This window comes from Engystomops pustulosus, chromosome 9, assembly GCF_040894005.1.
Source record: "Engystomops pustulosus chromosome 9, aEngPut4.maternal, whole genome shotgun sequence".
Classification (NCBI taxonomy): domain Eukaryota; kingdom Metazoa; phylum Chordata; class Amphibia; order Anura; family Leptodactylidae; genus Engystomops; species Engystomops pustulosus.
The window spans coordinates 1,390,829-1,405,076 of NC_092419.1; positions in this window are offsets into that span (position 1 = coordinate 1,390,829).

Genomic DNA, 14,248 nt, shown 5'->3' on the forward strand with positions numbered 1-14,248 from the left:
AATAAATGTGATGTAGTCAGTAATAAATGTGGAGCAGTCAGTAATAAATGTGATACAGTCAGTAATAAATGTCATGCAGTCAGTAATAAATGTGATGTAGTCAGTAATAAATGTGATGTAGTCAGTAATAAATGTGATACAGTCAGTAATAAATGTGGTGCAGTCAGTAATAAATGTGATGCAGTAAGTAATAAATGTGATGCAGTCAGTAATAAATGTGGTGCAGTCAGTAATAAATATGGAGCAGTCAGTAATAAATGTGATGCAGTCAGTAATAAATGTGGAGCAGTCAGTTATAAATGTGATGCAGTCAGTAATAAATGTCATGCAGTCAGTAATAAATGTGGAGCAGTCAGTAATAAATGTGATGCAGTCAGTAATAAATGTGATACAGTCAGTAATAAATGTGATGCAGTCAGTAATTAATGTGATACAGTCAGTAATAAATGTGATACAGTCAGTAATAAATGTGATGTAGTCAGTAATAAATGTTGAGCAGTCAGTAATAAATGTGGAGCAGTCAGTAATAAATGTGATGTAGTCAGTAATAAATGTGATGTAGTCAGTAATAAATGTGATGTAGTCAGTAATACATGTGATGTAGTCAGTAATAAATGTGATACAGTCAGTAATAAATGTGATGTAGTCAGTAATAAATGTTGAGCAGTCAGTAATAAATGTGGAGCAGTCAGTAATAAATGTGGAGCAGTCAGTAATAAATGTGATGTAGTCAGTAATAAATGTGATACAGTCAGTAATAAATGTGATGTAGTCAGTAATAAATGTGATACAGTCAGTAATAAATGTGATGTAGTCAGTAATAAATGTTGAGCAGTCAGTAATAAATGTGGAGCAGTCAGTAATAAATGTGATGTAGTCAGTAATAAATTTTGTGCAGTCAGTAATAAATGTGGTGCAGTCAGTAATAAATGTGATACAGTCAGTAATAAATGTGATACAGTCAGTAATAAATGTGGAGCAGTCAGTAATAAATGTGGTGCAGTCAGTAATAAATGTGGAGCAGTCAGTAATAAATGTGATGCAGTCAATAATAAATGTCATGCAGTCAGTAATAAATGTGATACAGTCAGTAATAAATGTGATACAGTCAGTAATAAATGTGGAGCAGTCAGTAATAAATGTGGAGCAGTCAGTAATAAATGTGGAGCAGTCAGTAATAAATGTGATGTAGTCAGTAATAAATGTGAAGCAGTCAGTAATAAATGTGGTACAGTCAGTAATAAATGTGGAGCAGTCAGTAATAAATGTGCAGCAGTCAGTAATAAATGTGATGCAGTCAGTAATAAATGTGGAGCAGTCAGTAATAAATGTGATGTAGTCAGTAATAAATGTGATGTAGTCAGTAATAAATGTGATGCAGTCAGTAATAAATGTCATGCAGTCAGTAATAAATGTGGTGCAGTCAGTAATAAATGTGGAGCAGTCAGTAATAAATGTGATGCAGTCAGTAATAAATGTGATACAGTCAGTAATAAATGTAATGCAGTCAGTAATAAATGTGGTGCAGTCAGTAATAAATGTGGAGCAGTCAGTAATAAATGTGATGCAGTCAGTAATAAATGTGATACAGTCAGTAATAAATGTGGAGCAGTCAGTAATAAATGTGATACAGTCAGTAATAAATGTGATGCAGTCAGTAATAAATGTGGAGCAGTCAGTAATAAATGTGATGTAGTCAGTAATAAATGTGATGTAGTCAGTAATAAATGTGATGCAGTCAGTAATAAATGTGGAGCAGTCAGTAATAAATGTGATACAGTCAGTAATAAATGTGGAGCAGTCAGTAATAAATGTGGAGCAGTTAGTAATAAATGTGGTGCAGTCAGTAATAAATGTGGAGCAGTCAGTAATAAATGTGGTGCAGTCAGTAATAAATGTGATGCAGTCAGTAATAAATGTGATGCAGTCAGTAATAAATGTGATGCAGTCAGTAATAAATGTGATGCAGTCAGTAATAAATGTGGAGCAGTCAGTAATAAATGTGATGCAGTCAGTAATAAATGTGGAGCAGTCAGTAATAAATGTGGAGCAGTCAGTAATAAATGTGGAGCAGTCAGTAATAAATGTGATGCAGTCAGTAATAAATGTGGAGCAGTCAGTAATAAATGTGGAGCAGTCAGTAATAAATGTGATACAGTCAGTAATAAATGTGATGCAGTCAGTAATAAATGTGGAGCAGTCAGTAATAAATGTGGTGCAGTCAGTAATAAATGTGGTGCAGTCAGTAATAAATGTGGAGCAGTCAGTAATAAATGTGATACAGTCAGTAATAAATGTGATGCAGTTAGTAATAAATGTGGAGCAGTCAGTAATAAATGTGGAGCAGTCAGTAATAAATGTGGTGCAGTCAGTAATAAATGTGGTGCAGTCAGTAATAAATGTGGAGCAGTCAGTAATAAATGTGATGCAGTCAGTAATAAATGTGGTACAGTCAGTAATAAATGTGATGTAGTCAGTAATAAATGTGATACAGTCAGTAATAAATGTGGAGCAGTCAGTAATAAATGTGATGTAGTCAGTAATAAATGTGGAGCAGTCAGTAATAAATGTGATACAGTCAGTAATAAATGTGGAGCAGTCAGTAATAAATGTTATGTAGTCAGTAATAAATGTGATGCAGTCAGTAATAAATGTGGAGCAGTCAGTAATAAATGTGGAGCAGTCAGTAATAAATGTGATACAGTCAGTAATAAATGTGATGCAGTCAGTAATAAATGTGGTGCAGTCAGTAATAAATGTGGAGCAGTCAGTAATAAATGTGGTGCAGTCAGTAATAAATGTGGTGCAGTCAGTAATAAATGTGGAGCAGTCAGTAATAAATGTGGAGCAGTCAGTAATAAATGTGATGTAGTCAGTAATAAATTTGGTGCAGTCAGTAATAAATGTGGAGCAGTCAGTAATAAATGTGGTGCAGTCAGTAATAAATGTGGAGCAGTCAGTAATAAATGTGATGCAGTCAGTAATAAATGTGGAGCAGTCAGTAATAAATGTAGAGCAGTCAGTAAAAAATGTGGAGCAGTCAGTAATAAATGTGGAGCAGTCAGTAATAAATGTGATGCAGTCAGTAATAAATGTGGAGCAGTCAGTAATAAATGTGGTGCAGTCAGTAATAAATGTGGAGCAGTCAGTAATAAATGTGGTACAGTCAGTAATAAATGTGATACCGTCAGTAATAAATGTGATACCGTCAGTAATAAATGTGGAGCAGTCAGTAATAAATGTGATACAGTCAGTAATAAATGTGATACAGTCAGTAATAAATGTGATGTAGTCAGTAATAAATGTGATGCAGTCAGTAATAAATGTGATACAGTCAGTAATAAATGTGATACAGTCAGTAATAAATGTGGTACAGTCAGTAATAAATGTGATACAGTCAGTAATAAATGTGATGCAGTCAGTAATAAATGTGGAGCAGTCAGTAATAAATGTGATGTAGTCAGTAATAAATGTGATACAGTCAGTAATAAATGTTGAGCAGTCAGTAATAAATGTGATACAGTCAGTAATAAATGTTGAGCAGTCAGTAATAAATGTGATACAGTCAGTAATAAATGTGATGCAGTCAGTAATAAATGTGGAGCAGTCAGTAATAAATGTGATGTAGTCAGTAATAAATGTGATACAGTCAGTAATAAATGTTGAGCAGTCAGTAATAAATGTGATGCAGTCAGTAATAAATGTGATGCAGTCAGTAATAAATGTGGTACAGTCAGTAATAAATGTGATGTAGTCAGTAATAAATGTGATGCAGTCAGTAATAAATGTGGAGCAGTCAGTAATAAATGTGGTGCAGTCAGTAATAAATGTGGAGCAGTCAGTAATAAATGTGGTACAGTCAGTAATAAATGTGATACCGTCAGTAATAAATGTGATACCGTCAGTAATAAATGTGGAGCAGTCAGTAATAAATGTGATACAGTCAGTAATAAATGTGATGTAGTCAGTAATAAATGTGATGCAGTCAGTAATAAATGTGATACAGTCAGTAATAAATGTGATACAGTCAGTAATAAATGTGGTACAGTCAGTAATAAATGTGATACAGTCAGTAATAAATGTGATGCAGTCAGTAATAAATGTGATACAGTCAGTAATAAATGTGGTACAGTCAGTAATAAATGTGATGTAGTCAGTAATAAATGTGATGCAGTCAGTAATAAATGTGATACAGTCAGTAATAAATGTGATACAGTCAGTAATAAATGTGGTACAGTCAGTAATAAATGTGATACAGTCAGTAATAAATGTGATGCAGTCAGTAATAAATGTGGTACAGTCAGTAATAAATGTGATGTAGTCAGTAATAAATGTGATGCAGTCAGTAATAAATGTGATACAGTCAGTAATAAATGTGGTACAGTCAGTAATAAATGTGATACAGTCAGTAATAAATGTGATGCAGTCAGTAATAAATGTGATACAGTCAGTAATAAATGTGGTACAGTCAGTAATAAATGTGATACAGTCAGTAATAAATGTGATGCAGTCAGTAATAAATGTGGTACAGTCAGTAATAAATGTGATACAGTCAGTAATAAATGTGGAGCAGTCAGTAATAAATGTGATGCAGTCAGTAATAAATGTGATACAGTCAGTAATAAATGTGGTGCAGTCAGTAATAAATGTGATGCAGTCAGTAATAAATGTGGTGCAGTCAGTAATAAATGTGGAGCAGTCAGTAATAAATGTGATGCAGTCAGTAATAAATGTGATGCAGTCAGTAATAAATGTGGAGCAGTCAGTAATAAATGTGATGCAGTCAGTAATAAATGTGATGCAGTCAGTAATAAATGTGATGCAGTCAGTAATAAATGTGGAGCAGTCAGTAATAAATGTGGAGCAGTCAGTAATAAATGTGGAGCAGTCAGTAATAAATGTGGAGCAGTCAGTAATAAATGTGATGCAGTCAGTAATAAATGTGATGCAGGCCGTAATAAATGTGGAGCAGTCAGTAATAAATGTGGAGCAGTCAGTAATAAATGTGATACAGTCAGTAATAAATGTGATACAGTCAGTAATAAATGTGATGCAGTCAGTAATAAATGTGGTGCAGTCAGTAATAAATGTGGTGCAGTCAGTAATAAATGTGGAGCAGTCAGTAATAAATGTGGAGCAGTCAGTAATAAATGTGATACAGTCAGTAATAAATGTGATGCAGTCAGTAATAAATGTGGTGCAGTCAGTAATAAATGTGGTGCAGTCAGTAATAAATGTGGAGCAGTCAGTAATAAATGTGGTACAGTCAGTAATAAATGTGATGTAGTCAGTAATAAATGTGATACAGTCAGTAATAAATGTGGAGCAGTCAGTAATAAATGTGATGTAGTCAGTAATAAATGTGATGTAGTCAGTAATAAATGTGATGCAGTCAGTAATAAATGTGGAGCAGTCAGTAATAAATGTGGAGCAGTCAGTAATAAATGTGATACAGTTAGTAATAAATGTGGTGCAGTCAGTAATAAATGTGGAGCAGTCAGTAATAAATGTGGTGCAGTCAGTAATAAATGTGGTGCAGTCAGTAATAAATGTGGAGCAGTCAGTAATAAATGTGGAGCAGTCAGTAATAAATGTGATGCAGTCAGTAATAAATGTGATGCAGTCAGTAATAAATGTGGAGCAGTCAGTAATAAATGTGATACAGTCAGTAATAAATGTGGTACAGTCAGTAATAAATGTGATACAGTCAGTAATAAATGTGATGCAGTCAGTAATAAATGTGATACAGTCAGTAATAAATGTGGTACAGTCAGTAATAAATGTGATACAGTCAGTAATAAATGTGATGCAGTCAGTAATAAATGTGGTACAGTCAGTAATAAATGTGATACAGTCAGTAATAAATGTGGAGCAGTCAGTAATAAATGTGATGCAGTCAGTAATAAATGTGATACAGTCAGTAATAAATGTGGTGCAGTCAGTAATAAATGTGATGCAGTCAGTAATAAATGTGGTGCAGTCAGTAATAAATGTGGAGCAGTCAGTAATAAATGTGATGCAGTCAGTAATAAATGTGATGCAGTCAGTAATAAATGTGATGCAGTCAGTAATAAATGTGGAGCAGTCAGTAATAAATGTGATGCAGTCAGTAATAAATGTGATGCAGTCAGTAATAAATGTGATGCAGTCAGTAATAAATGTGGAGCAGTCAGTAATAAATGTGGAGCAGTCAGTAATAAATGTGGAGCAGTCAGTAATAAATGTGGAGCAGTCAGTAATAAATGTGATGCAGTCAGTAATAAATGTGATGCAGGCCGTAATAAATGTGGAGCAGTCAGTAATAAATGTGGAGCAGTCAGTAATAAATGTGATACAGTCAGTAATAAATGTGATGCAGTCAGTAATAAATGTGGTGCAGTCAGTAATAAATGTGGTGCAGTCAGTAATAAATGTGGAGCAGTCAGTAATAAATGTGGAGCAGTCAGTAATAAATGTGATACAGTCAGTAATAAATGTGATGCAGTCAGTAATAAATGTGGTGCAGTCAGTAATAAATGTGGTGCAGTCAGTAATAAATGTGGAGCAGTCAGTAATAAATGTGGTACAGTCAGTAATAAATGTGATGTAGTCAGTAATAAATGTGATACAGTCAGTAATAAATGTGGAGCAGTCAGTAATAAATGTGATGTAGTCAGTAATAAATGTGATGTAGTCAGTAATAAATGTGATGCAGTCAGTAATAAATGTGGAGCAGTCAGTAATAAATGTGGAGCAGTCAGTAATAAATGTGATACAGTTAGTAATAAATGTGGTGCAGTCAGTAATAAATGTGGAGCAGTCAGTAATAAATGTGGTGCAGTCAGTAATAAATGTGGTGCAGTCAGTAATAAATGTGGAGCAGTCAGTAATAAATGTGGAGCAGTCAGTAATAAATGTGATGCAGTCAGTAATAAATGTGATGCAGTCAGTAATAAATGTGGAGCAGTCAGTAATAAATGTGATGCAGTCAGTAATAAATGTTATGCAGTCAGTAATAAATGTGATGCAGTCAGTAATAAATGTGATGCAGTCAGTAATAAATGTGGAGCAGTCAGTAATAAATGTGATGCAGTCAGTAATAAATGTGATGCAGTCAGTAATAAATGTGGAGCAGTCAGTAATAAATGTTATGCAGTCAGTAATAAATGTGATGCAGTCAGTAATAAATGTGGAGCAGTCAGTAATAAATGTGGAGCAGTCAGTAATAAATGTGATGCAGTCAGTAATAAATGTGGAGCAGTCAGTAATAAATGTGGAGCAGTCAGTAATAAATGTGATACAGTCAGTAATAAATGTGATACAGTCAGTAATAAATGTGATGTAGTCAGTAAAAAATGTGATGCAGTCAGTAATAAATGTGGAGCAGTCAGTAATAAATGTGATACAGTCAGTAATAAATGTGATGCAGTCAGTAATAAATGTGGAGCAGTCAGTAATAAATGTGATGTAGTCAGTAATAAATGTGATGTAGTCAGTAATAAATGTGGAGCAGTTAGTAATAAATGTGATGCAGTCAGTAATAAATGTGGAGCAGTCAGTAATAAATGTGATACAGTCAGTAATAAATGTGGAGCAGTCAGTAATAAATGTGGAGCAGTTAGTAATAAATGTGGTGCAGTCAGTAATAAATGTGGAGCAGTCAGTAATAAATGTGGTGCAGTCAGTAATAAATGTGATGCAGTCAGTAATAAATGTGATACAGTCAGTAATAAATGTGGAGCAGTCAGTAATAAATGTGATACAGTCAATAATAAATGTGGAGCAGTCAGTAATAAATGTGATGCAGTCAGTAATAAATGTGATGCAGTCAGTAATAAATGTGATACTGTCAGTAATAAATGTGGAGCAGTCAGTAATAAATGTGATGCAGTCAGTAACAAATGTGATGTAGTCAGTAATAAATGTGTAGCAGTCAGTAATAAATGTGGTGCAGTCAGTAATAAATGTGGAGCAGTCAGTAATAAATGTGATGTAGTCAGTAATAAATGTGTAGCAGTCAGTAATAAATGTGGTGCAGTCAGTAATAAATGTGGAGAAGTCAGTAATAAATGTGATACAGTCAGTAATAAATGTGATGCAGTCAGTAATAAATGTGATGTAGTCAGTAATAAATGTGTAGCAGTCAGTAATAAATGTGGTGCAGTCAGTAATAAATGTGGAGAAGTCAGTAATAAATGTGATGTAGTCAGTAATAAATGTGATGTAGTCAGTAATAAATGTGGAGCAGTCAGTAATAAATGTGATACAGTCAGTAATAAATGTGATGTAGTCAGTAATAAATGTGATGTAGTCAGTAATAAATGTGATGTAGTCAGTAATAAATGTGATACAGTCAGTAATAAATGTGGTGCAGTCAGTAATAAATGTGATGCAGTAAGTAATAAATGTGATGCAGTCAGTAATAAATGTGGTGCAGTCAGTAATAAATATGGAGCAGTCAGTAATAAATGTGATGCAGTCAGTAATAAATGTGGAGCAGTCAGTTATAAATGTGATGCAGTCAGTAATAAATGTCATGCAGTCAGTAATAAATGTGGAGCAGTCAGTAATAAATGTGATGCAGTCAGTAATAAATGTGATACAGTCAGTAATAAATGTGATGCAGTCAGTAATTAATGTGATACAGTCAGTAATAAATGTGATACAGTCAGTAATAAATGTGATGTAGTCAGTAATAAATGTTGAGCAGTCAGTAATAAATGTGGAGCAGTCAGTAATAAATGTGATGTAGTCAGTAATAAATGTGATGTAGTCAGTAATAAATGTGATGTAGTCAGTAATAAATGTGATGTAGTCAGTAATACATGTGATACAGTCAGTAATAAATGTGATGTAGTCAGTAATAAATGTTGAGCAGTCAGTAATAAATGTGGAGCAGTCAGTAATAAATGTGGAGCAGTCAGTAATAAATGTGATGTAGTCAGTAATAAATGTGATACAGTCAGTAATAAATGTGATGTAGTCAGTAATAAATGTGATACAGTCAGTAATAAATGTGATGTAGTCAGTAATAAATGTTGAGCAGTCAGTAATAAATGTGGAGCAGTCAGTAATAAATGTGATGTAGTCAGTAATAAATTTTGTGCAGTCAGTAATAAATGTGATGCAGTCAGTAATAAATGTGATACAGTCAGTAATAAATGTGATACAGTCAGTAATAAATGTGGAGCAGTCAGTAATAAATGTGGTGCAGTCAGTAATAAATGTGGAGCAGTCAGTAATAAATGTGATGTAGTCAGTAATAAATGTGATGTAGTCAGTAATAAATGTGGAGCAGTCAGTAATAAATGTGATACAGTCAGTAATAAATGTGATGTAGTCAGTAATAAATGTGATGTAGTCAGTAATAAATGTGATACAGTCAGTAATAAATGTGGTGCAGTCAGTAATAAATGTGATGCAGTAAGTAATAAATGTGATGCAGTCAGTAATAAATGTGGTGCAGTCAGTAATAAATGTGGTGCAGTCAGTAATAAATATGGAGCAGTCAGTAATAAATGTGATGCAGTCAGTAATAAATGTGGAGCAGTCAGTAATAAATGTCATGCAGTCAGTAATAAATGTCATGCAGTCAGTAATAAATGTGGAGCAGTCAGTAATAAATGTGATGCAGTCAGTAATAAATGTGATACAGTCAGTAATAAATGTGATGCAGTCAGTAATAAATGTGATACAGTCAGTAATAAATGTGATACAGTCAGTAATAAATGTGATGTAGTCAGTAATAAATGTTGAGCAGTCAGTAATAAATGTGGAGCAGTCAGTAATAAATGTGATGTAGTCAGTAATAAATGTGATGTAGTCAGTAATAAATGTGATGTAGTCAGTAATAAATGTGATGTAGTCAGTAATAAATGTGATACAGTCAGTAATAAATGTGATGTAGTCAGTAATAAATGTTGAGCAGTCAGTAATAAATGTGGAGCAGTCAGTAATAAATGTGGAGCAGTCAGTAATAAATGTGAGGTAGTCAGTAATAAATGTGATACAGTCAGTAATAAATGTGATGTAGTCAGTAATAAATGTGATACAGTCAGTAATAAATGTGATGTAGTCAGTAATAAATGTTGAGCAGTCAGTAATAAATGTGGAGCAGTCAGTAATAAATGTGATGTAGTCAGTAATAAATTTGGTGCAGTCAGTAATAAATGTGGTGCAGTCAGTAATAAATGTGATACAGTCAGTAATAAATGTGATACAGTCAGTAATAAATGTGGAGCAGTCAGTAATAAATGTGGTACAGTCAGTAATAAATGTGGAGCAGTCAGTAATAAATGTGATGCAGTCAATAATAAATGTCATGCAGTCAGTAATAAATGTGATACAGTCAGTAATAAATGTGGAGCAGTCAGTAATAAATGTGATGTAGTCAGTAATAAATGTGATGCAGTCAGTAATAAATGTGGTACAGTCAGTAATAAATGTGGAGCAGTCAGTAATAAATGTGATGTAGTCAGTAATAAATGTGATGCAGTCAGTAATAAATGTCATGCAGTCAGTAATAAATGTGGTGCAGTCAGTAATAAATGTGGAGCAGTCAGTAATAAATGTGATGTAGTCAGTAATAAATGTTGAGCAGTCAGTAATAAATGTGGAGCAGTCAGTAATAAATGTGGAGCAGTCAGTAATAAATGTGGAGCAGTCAGTAATAAATGTGATGTAGTCAGTAATAAATGTTGAGCAGTCAGAAATAAATGTGGAGCAGTCAGTAATAAATGTGGAGCAGTCAGTAATAAATGTGATACAGTCAGTAATAAATGTGATGTAGTCAGTAATAAATGTGATACAGTCAGTAATAAATGTGATACAGTCAGTAATAAATGTGGTGCAGTCAGTAATAAATGTGGAGCAGTCAGTAATAAATGTGATGTAGTCAGTAATAAATGTTGAGCAGTCAGTAATAAATGTGGAGCAGTCAGTAATAAATGTGGAGCAGTCAGTAATAAATGTGATACAGTCAGTAATAAATGTGATGTAGTCAGTAATAAATGTGATACAGTCAGTAATAAATGTGATACAGTCAGTAATAAATGTGGAGCAGTCAGTAATAAATGTGATACAGTCAGTAATAAATGTGGAGCAGTCAGTAATAAATGTGGAGCAGTCAGTAATAAATGTGATGCAGTCAGTAATAAATGTCATGCAGTCAGTAATAAATGTGATACAGTCAGTAATAAATGTGGTGCAGTCAGTAATAAATGTGATGTAGTCAGTAATAAATGTGATACAGTCAGTAATAAATGTGGTGCAGTCAGTAATAAATGTGATACAGTCAGTAATAAATGTGGAGCAGTCAGTAATAAATGTGGAGCAGTCAGTAATAAATGTGATGCAGTCAGTAATAAATGTTGAGCAGTCAGTAATAAATGTGGAGCAGTCAGTAATAAATGTGGAGCAGTCAGTAATAAATGTGATACTGTCAGTAATAAATGTGGTACAGTCAGTAATAAATGCGGAGCAGTCAGTAATAAATGTGATGCAGTCAGTAATAAATGTGATGCAGTCAGTAATAAATGTGGAGCAGTCAGTAATAAATGTGGAGCAGTCAGTAATAAATGTGATACTGTCAGTAATAAATGTGGTACAGTCAGTAATAAATGTGGAGCAGTCAGTAATAAATGTGATGTAGTCAGTAATAAATGTGATACAGTCAGTAATTAATGTGATGTAGTCAGAAATAAATGTGATACAGTCAGTAATAAATGTGATGCAGTCAGTAATAAATGTGATGCAGTCAGTAATAAATGTGGAGCAGTCAGTAATAAATGTGATGTAGTCAGTAATAAATGTGATGCAGTCAGTAATAAATGTGATACAGTCAGTAATAAATGTGATGCAGTCAGTAATAAATGTGGAGCAGTCAGTAATAAATGTGATACAGTCAGTAATAAATGTGATGCAGTCAGTAATAAATGTGATGCAGTCAGTAATAAATGTGGAGCAGTCAGTAATAAATGTGGAGCAGTCAGTAATAAATGTGATACTGTCAGTAATAAATGTGGTACAGTCAGTAATAAATGTGGAGCAGTCAGTAATAAATGTGATGTAGTCAGTAATAAATATGATACAGTCAGTAATTAATGTGATGTAGTCAGTAATAAATGTGATGCAGTCAGTAATCAATGTGATACAGTCAGTAATAAATGTGGAGCAGTCAGTAATAAATGTGGTGCAGTCAGTAATAAATGTGGAGCAGTCAGTAATAAATGTGGAGCAGTCAGTAATAAATGTGATGCAGTCAGTAATAAATGTGATGCAGTCAGTAATAAATGTGGAGCAGTCAGTAATAAATGTGGAGCAGTCAGTAATAAATGTGATACAGTCAGTAATAAATGTCATGCAGTCAGTAATAAATGTGATACAGTCAGTAATAAATGTGGTGCAGTCAGTAATAAATGTGATGTAGTCAGTAATAAATTTGGTGCAGTCAGTAATAAATGTGGAGCAGTCAGTAATAAATGTGGAGCAGTCAGTAATAAATGTGATGTAGTCAGTAATAAATGTTGAGCAATCAGTAATAAATGTGGAGCAGTCAGTAATAAATGTGGAGCAGTCAGTAATAAATGTGATGTAGTCAGTAATAAATGTTGAGCAATCAGTAATAAATGTGGAGCAGTCAGTAATAAATGTGATGTAGTCAGTAATAAATTTGGTGCAGTCAGTAATAAATGTGGAGCAGTCAGTAATAAATGTGGTGCAGTCAGTAATAAATGTGGAGCAGTCAGTAATAAATGTGATGCAGTCAGTAATAAATGTGGAGCAGTCAGTAATAAATGTGGAGCAGTCAGTAATAAATGTGGAGCAGTCAGTAATAAATGTGATGCAGTCAGTAATAAATGTGGAGCAGTCAGTAATAAATGTGGTGCAGTCAGTAATAAATGTGGAGCAGTCAGTAATAAATGTGGTACAATTAGTAATAAATGTGATACAGTCAGTAATAAATGTGGAGCAGTCAGTAATAAATGTGGAGCAGTCAGTAATAAATGTGATGCAGTCCGTAATAAATGTCATGCAGTCAGTAATAAATGTGATACAGTCAGTAATAAATGTGGAGCAGTCAGTAATAAATGTGATGTAGTCAGTAATAAATGTGATACAGTCAGTAATAAATGTGATGTAGTCAGTAATAAATGTGATGCAGTCAGTAATAAATGTGGAGCAGTCAGTAATAAATGTGATGCAGTCAGTAATAAATGTGGAGCAGTCAGTGGTACATGTGGAGCAGTCAGTAATAAATGTGGTGCAGTCAGTAATAAATGTGATACAGTCAGTAATAAATGTGGAGCAGTCAGTAATAAATGTGGAGCAGTCAGTAATAAATGTGATGCAGTCAGTAATAAATGTTATGCAGTCAGTAATAAATGTGATGCAGTCAGTAATAAATGTGATGTAGTCAGTAATAAATGTGATACAGTCAGTAATAAATGTGATGCAGTCAGTAATAAATGTGATGCAGTCAGTAATAAATGTGGAGCAGTCAGTAATAAATGTGTTGTAGTCAGTAATAAATGTGGAGCAGTCAGTAATAAATGTGATGTAGTCAGTAATAAATGTGGAGCAGTCAGTAATAAATGTGGAGCAGTCAGTAATAAATGTGATGCAGTCAGTAATAAATGTGATGCAGTCAGTAATAAATGTGGTACAGTCAGTAATAAATGTGATACAGTCAGTAATAAATGTGGAGCAGTCAGTAATAAATGTGATGTACTCAGTAATAAATGTGGAGCAGTCAGTAATAAATGTGATGCAGTCAGTAATAAATGTGATACAGTCAGTAATAAATGGGATACAGTCAGTAATAAATGTGATGCAGTCAGTAATAAATGTGATACAGTCAGTAATAAATGTGATGCAGTCAGTAATAAATGTGGTACAGTCAGTAATAAATGTGATGCAGTCAGTAATAAATGTGGTGCAGTCAGTAATAAATGTGATACAGTCAGTAATAAATGTGATACAGTCAGTAATAAATGTGGAGCAGTCAGTAATAAATGTGATGCAGTCAGTAATAAATGTGATGCAGTCAGTAATAAATGTGGTGCAGTCAGTAATAAATGTGATACAGTCAGTAATAAATGTGGAGCAGTCAGTAATAAATGTGATGCAGTCAGTAATAAATGTGATGCAGTCAGTAATAAATGTGATACAGTCAGTAATAAATGTGGAGCAGTCAGTAATAAATGTGGAGCAGTCAGTAATAAATGTGATGCAGTCAGTAATAAATGTGGAGCAGTCAGTAATAAATGTG